Source organism: Aulostomus chinensis, chromosome 20 (assembly GCF_037954235.1).
Source record: "Aulostomus chinensis isolate RoL2024-O1b breed Wild chromosome 20, RoL_Achi_v1.0, whole genome shotgun sequence".
In the NCBI taxonomy this organism is placed as follows: Eukaryota; Metazoa; Chordata; class Actinopteri; order Syngnathiformes; family Aulostomidae; genus Aulostomus; species Aulostomus chinensis.
The window spans coordinates 8039565-8045265 of record NC_141339.1 but is presented as its reverse complement, the minus strand read 5'-3'; the positions used below and the strand labels follow the sequence as shown (position 1 = coordinate 8045265).

At 39.9% G+C, this 5701-nt stretch overlaps 1 long non-coding RNA gene across 1 annotated transcript; it reads right to left on the bottom strand.

The window, feature by feature from the left end:
* Nucleotides 1-220: 220 nt before the first annotated feature.
* On the bottom strand, nt 221-4003 carry LOC147242709 (uncharacterized). The gene is made up of 3 exons (XR_015110666.1): nt 3931-4003; nt 3140-3587; nt 221-538 (listed from the first exon to the last, which is right to left on the bottom strand). It is a non-coding gene; the product is annotated as an uncharacterized LOC147242709 (long non-coding RNA).
* Between the last annotated feature and the right edge of the window lie 1698 nt (nt 4004-5701).

Genomic DNA, 5701 nt, shown 5'->3' with positions numbered 1-5701 from the left:
TAAAGCTTATAGTTAGGGCTTGCTTAGGCTAACTTTTAGATATGCTGTGTAAGGGACCGAGCTGGTAGACAACGGAGACTCGGGTGGTTTTGAAAAAGAGGGTTTTATTTTACCCAAAAAGGAAATATAAATACAAAACATAACTAAGGTTTTGTCTCCATGAAAGAGGTCAAAGAACCATAACTTGACAAAAGGGAACTTAACCCTACAAACAGACCAAACAAAATGAACACAATGGGGAACATATATACTGGCTGATCAGGCAACACAGACAAAAGGGGATGACAGGACAAACAACACTACAAAATAAGCAATAATTAACAAACCTAATAACCCCCTTTAACAAAGATTAACTCAACTAATATTAACCAAACCAAGAATATCAAAACAAAGTATTCAAAGAAACAATGTAACTAAACTGAAAATAGAGTTCCTCCTATGAGGTTGCCAGGATTGGTATAACCCAGTTGGCCACATCCTGCATTTCACTGCTCCACTTTCCTGATGCACATACTTTGCCCGAGCCTGGCCCGATATCCTGCAGGATCAGCACATCACACTGGTAACTTAAAAATATACATTAGAACAACTTAAACAAGTGACTGTACAAAATGTGCGCACTACAAAATGGAAACTACTGTACTGTCAAAACTAAAATTAGAATATGCTATTTGAAACAAAATCCAGTATGTTGTCATGTATTGTATGTAATGTAAAATGTGATTAAGATTAACTAAATGAGGGAAAAAATAACTGCTAATGCAAAGAAACCAAAGTGGGAGTGCAGGCGCACTTCATTAGAGCTGTGTGGCTACGAGTGCGGCCATCACATGCTGCTATGGACTGACCCTGCCAGGGGATCTCCCATGGTGCACTGGGCTTCTCTCTTCTCTCTGTCCTCCTGTATTCATATGTGTCACTAACTTGTTTTCTTCTCCAGAGCCTTTGTACCTCCCCACTTCCCAGATCCCTGACTGATGTTGCTACTGAAGAAGCTCAATCTGCCAACCTTGGCATCACTTGCTCAAGTCCTCGTCTGTCCATCATTCTCTTCCCCTTTCTCTCCCTTTTTTTTATATCTCTGCCCTTCTTTCCTAAATTTGTTTTTCTCTATTATCTGTCTGTCTTTGAAAGCAGATGGCCATCCCCATTGAGCATGCTCAAAGTTCCTGTCTGTTTAAAGGAAAGTTTTTGTTGCTGCTGTTGCAGGATGTGCTTGCTCATTAAAAGTTGTTGGGTGTTAATTCATTGAAAGAGTGTGGTGCTATACCTACTCTACTTGTAAAGTTTCGTGAGATAATTTTTGCTGTGATTTTGTGCTGTATAAATAAAATCGTCTTGCCTTGACTTTTTTGTCCCCTAAATCATGTCATCATGTTGTGCAAAAAAAACAAAAAAACAAAAACAAGATGCAAAAATGCATGGATGGACAACCTGAAAACATTTTGCCAGGCTCTGGCTGTTGTATAAAAAGCACTACACCAAAGCATGAAACAAGTTGATTTTATTAATTAACTGCAAATCAGTATCTGCTAAATTAATTCATTATCTTAGAAAAAGGTTTACCCACCTCTGAATGCCTGGTAACAAATTATGTGTGTATAATTTTTTTTTAACCAAACTTCGAATAAGAACAGTCTCATGATTGACAGGAAGAGGAGAAGTGGTCTCCCAGTGCCTTGCAAAGATAATTTTAAGTCACATGACAAAAGCAAGACTTGCTGTTTGATTAAAAATGTTCTGTAAGAACCATTAGGGCTATAATCCACAACATGACGATCCAGAATATCCAAAATGACTGAAGGGGTGACATGAATAGTGGGGATACAGTTCAAGCCACAACTGTGATGTTTTCATCTTCCAGGAATTTGTGTGCAGATCCTTGTATGGAGTCAAGTTTTCCATGCTACACTGATGGCAGCAGATTAACGATATGTTTAATGTTCTGTGCACTAGGATTATCCTCAATAGCATGCACATGCGCTAATTTATTATTTCATTGATTTACGAGCTGACAAATCACAGGTAAGGCTGAAGATGATCAGCTCTTTGATCCCCTTCCCTGAGACAGATTTTAACAGTTTGGCAGAAATTATTTGATGGTGCAAACCAGTTGTTGCATTTGCTGTCTGGGTGGTCTCGTTGGAGATGCATGTAACCGCAAATTACATGCTACATGTAAGGAAATATAAAGAGACTTGAAAAGAGGAAATGGATGGGAGAAATGACCTAGCTCCACAAACATTACCTGACACTGTTGCTGAGGTGGAGATTGGTTCTAACAGGCTTTCAGATGTTTTTGACTGCTATAGATCCATGCAGTTTCAAAGAGCAAAATTAGTTGCAGATTCTGAAGCTATAGTTTTTGTTTTTCATTGGTAAAAAGTAACTCAGTGATGCTTTGAATCTATTTGTGAATCATTTTTAAAATATGATCATTTTAAAATGTTTTTTTTTTCATGTTTTTACCAAGCCAGCACGCTGGACATAACATTCAAATAGCTAATATTATGGAGGTATCATTGTACCTTTATTATTTGCAAATGCATATCTTAATCTGTGTGTATAATCAGATCTGTGTGAGTATTTTGTCATTTGGTACACCTTTGGTACACTTCTGTCGCGGCAGATCTGTAAATGTGTGCAGCGAGTTGTCTGTCTGTAAAAAAATGTTTTGCCGCTTTCACAATGGCAAACCAAGCTGCTAATTTGCCCGTCTTTTTTGTGGCTTGGTCCAAGGTTTCAGATCTCAGTTAAGGTAAAATTAACTGTATCGCTTTTAGTTGCATTTCTTTTGAAATAAACCACACATTTTGACCACCCTTTTTTTTAAAAAGAAAACAACAAAAAACCTGACAGAGGAAAATTCAATCGTATATGTTTCCATATGTGAATATGGGAAGTTAGCTCATCATGTTAAGTCCTGAGCTTGTGTCTTGCCAATTTATTGCTCAAAGAGCCAGATATACGATTTCATTTCCTCATAGAATTTCAATACAACCATGTAAAAATTCTAGTGGTACATTTGCCTTTTATGTTTCAAGGCAATGTTCAAAACGTGTTTCCAAGGTGTCCCAGTAAGCACACAAGAATTGTTTAAAAATGCTAAATCCACACTAAATTGGGCAGAAAATCATACCTTAAGTGAAGGTCCTATCAACATTTTGTTGCATCACTTCAAAAAGTAGAGGGTGGTACAGTGGTTAGCGCTGTTGCCTCACAGCAAGAAGGTTCCGGGTTCTAGCCCCGGCTTGGGCATGGGATCTTTCTGTGTGGAGTCTGCATGTTCTCCCAGTGCCTTTGTGGGTTCTCTCCGGGTACTCCAGCTTCCTTCCACAGTCCAAAGACATGCAAATGGGGACTAGCCTTGTAGGGGAGCAACTGGGTGCCAGTTGTAGGTTTACTATTGGTTCACGCAGGAGTGTCGGCCGGTACACCACTTAAGGCCATTTACAGAGTATGAGGGGAATAAAAGTCTGAGAGGCTCAGCTGCAATCAACTGTCTTTACTTTCTTCTTATCTGGGTTTAACAGCAGCATGGGTGACAGTATGACTGGGTATTTGTGTGGTGTGTGTTGTGGTTTTTTCTACAAAGAAATCAAGAATAACAAAAACACAAATCAGTACAAAACTCAGTATCCACATTGAAAGGCCACATGTGAAATAACATAAATAATTTAACTGAAAGAGGTAATCAAATGATCACAATGAATTTCTATAATGTAAAGCTAGCGCTAATGCAGACATCACAAACAGCACTTGCGGTTACGATCTTATTCTGATAATCCACTTCCGGTGGCTAATAGCATTAGCTTAATTTCGGCGATAAATCGAACTTAATAAACAAAACGTCCTACATTACGGGACAGTTAAAACTGCTCTTAACATCACCAATAACTTATTAAACATGTATGAAATGTATGGACTTACTCTTATTCACGCACAGATACTTGTATTAACTTATTTTGCCACCCACTGTCGATCACCGCTCACTGTAGCGCACCTCTCCTCTGATTGACTGACGTCATTTAACGACATACATCACGTGGGTGGGCTCACTTCAAAAACACACAAATAAATGAATACACAGAAAATTGGATATAATGACTAAATATTAACCAGATACTAACCAAACATAATCTTAATAAATTTATAACTTTGGGGCCTCTTCTACAAGTCTAATTGAATACTCTAAACTGACTGTCTAGGGTGTACCCCACCTCTCACCCGAAAGCTGCTGGGATAAACTCCAGCCCCCCTGCGACCCTTAACAGGATAAGCAGAAGTAAATGGATGGATGGACTTCAAAAAGTACATTAAATAGTTGAGTGAGGATTGAGACTCATTACTGCAATGACTACTTACTTTTGCAAAACAATTGATATAGGCAACTCAGACACATATTCAAAAGATTTATCATTTGCATCACCACTACACTAAAGTGTGAGTCCTCATACAGTATATATTCTTCATGAGACATATCTTAAGCTGATGCTTATGTATCAAAACTGAACCTTCTTTGTCCTTAGCTCTGTGGTATTAGACAAAGCAGATTGCAGACTTATCTGACTAAGCTATGGTACAGTAGTGTATTGTTGAGGCTATAGATATGGTTTATGTCCTAATGCACAAGATTGGGAGAGAGGAGATCCGGATGATGCAGGTCTGTCAGGTTTCATGATCTGACTGATGAGCGATGCAGGGAACATAACAAGCTTGGGAGTCCCCTCCAGTCCCATCATGGCTTCCATCCACGGCAGGTGCCAGGAAACACAGATGGTTGCAAATGCTGAACCCCAATATGCCCATCCTGTTTCCACAGATGTCAAAGTCCAAAAGCATGTCTTACTTTGATGATACTTGGCTGGAAATAAGAACTTGGCTGCCAGCCTGCTAGCTGACTGCTTATGCAAAGTGGGGAGGATCACCTCACTCTAACCATCTGTAGGCCTCAGTGTTTTGCATATGGATCTTGATAAGAGCAATGATGGGAATAATGGCGTTAAACGGCGTTACTTTTTTCAGTAACGGGTAATCTAGCTAATTATTTTTACTATCGTTACAACACCTTTACCATTATCAACACGTTGTTACTACGCGTTACTGAAGTGACTCATTGAAGCTGCCATCCAGCTCAGCTCACACAGACACAGGAGCCGCAAATGCGTGTTTTTTTTTTTCTCCTTTGGTGCGGGGGGGAGGGGAGGGGCGAGATAAGTGCCTAGGTCATAGTGATTGGCTAAGATAGAGTAAGATTTCACGTTGAGCCAACCAGAGACATCAGGTGGGCGGGTGTTTACACACAAACCCAGCATGTAGCAGCACACACACAAACTACCAGAGATAGCGATTCCAGAGTTGCTAGGAAAGACGGCATTTTCAAGATCGGCACGACTTTACCTTCATGAAGGTTAAAGGTAAAAATGTACATGTTGAGTGTATGTTATGTCGTCCCAGAGCGAAAACAAAGAGGCTGTCAATGTCCAATGTAAGTAACTCCAATGGTCCAAGATGAAGCACCTCTCGACAGCACACGCCTCTACTACACTAGTTGCCAGAAACACCGTTGACACCGTTAATGGTGATAGCAAACCAGGTGCTGTTAAAGTGACCTCCGCTAACAATGAAGGATATGGAGCCACGCCATCCAAGCAGCCAAAGCTGGATTTTTCTGCCCTGCTCCACAAAAACTTGTGACACA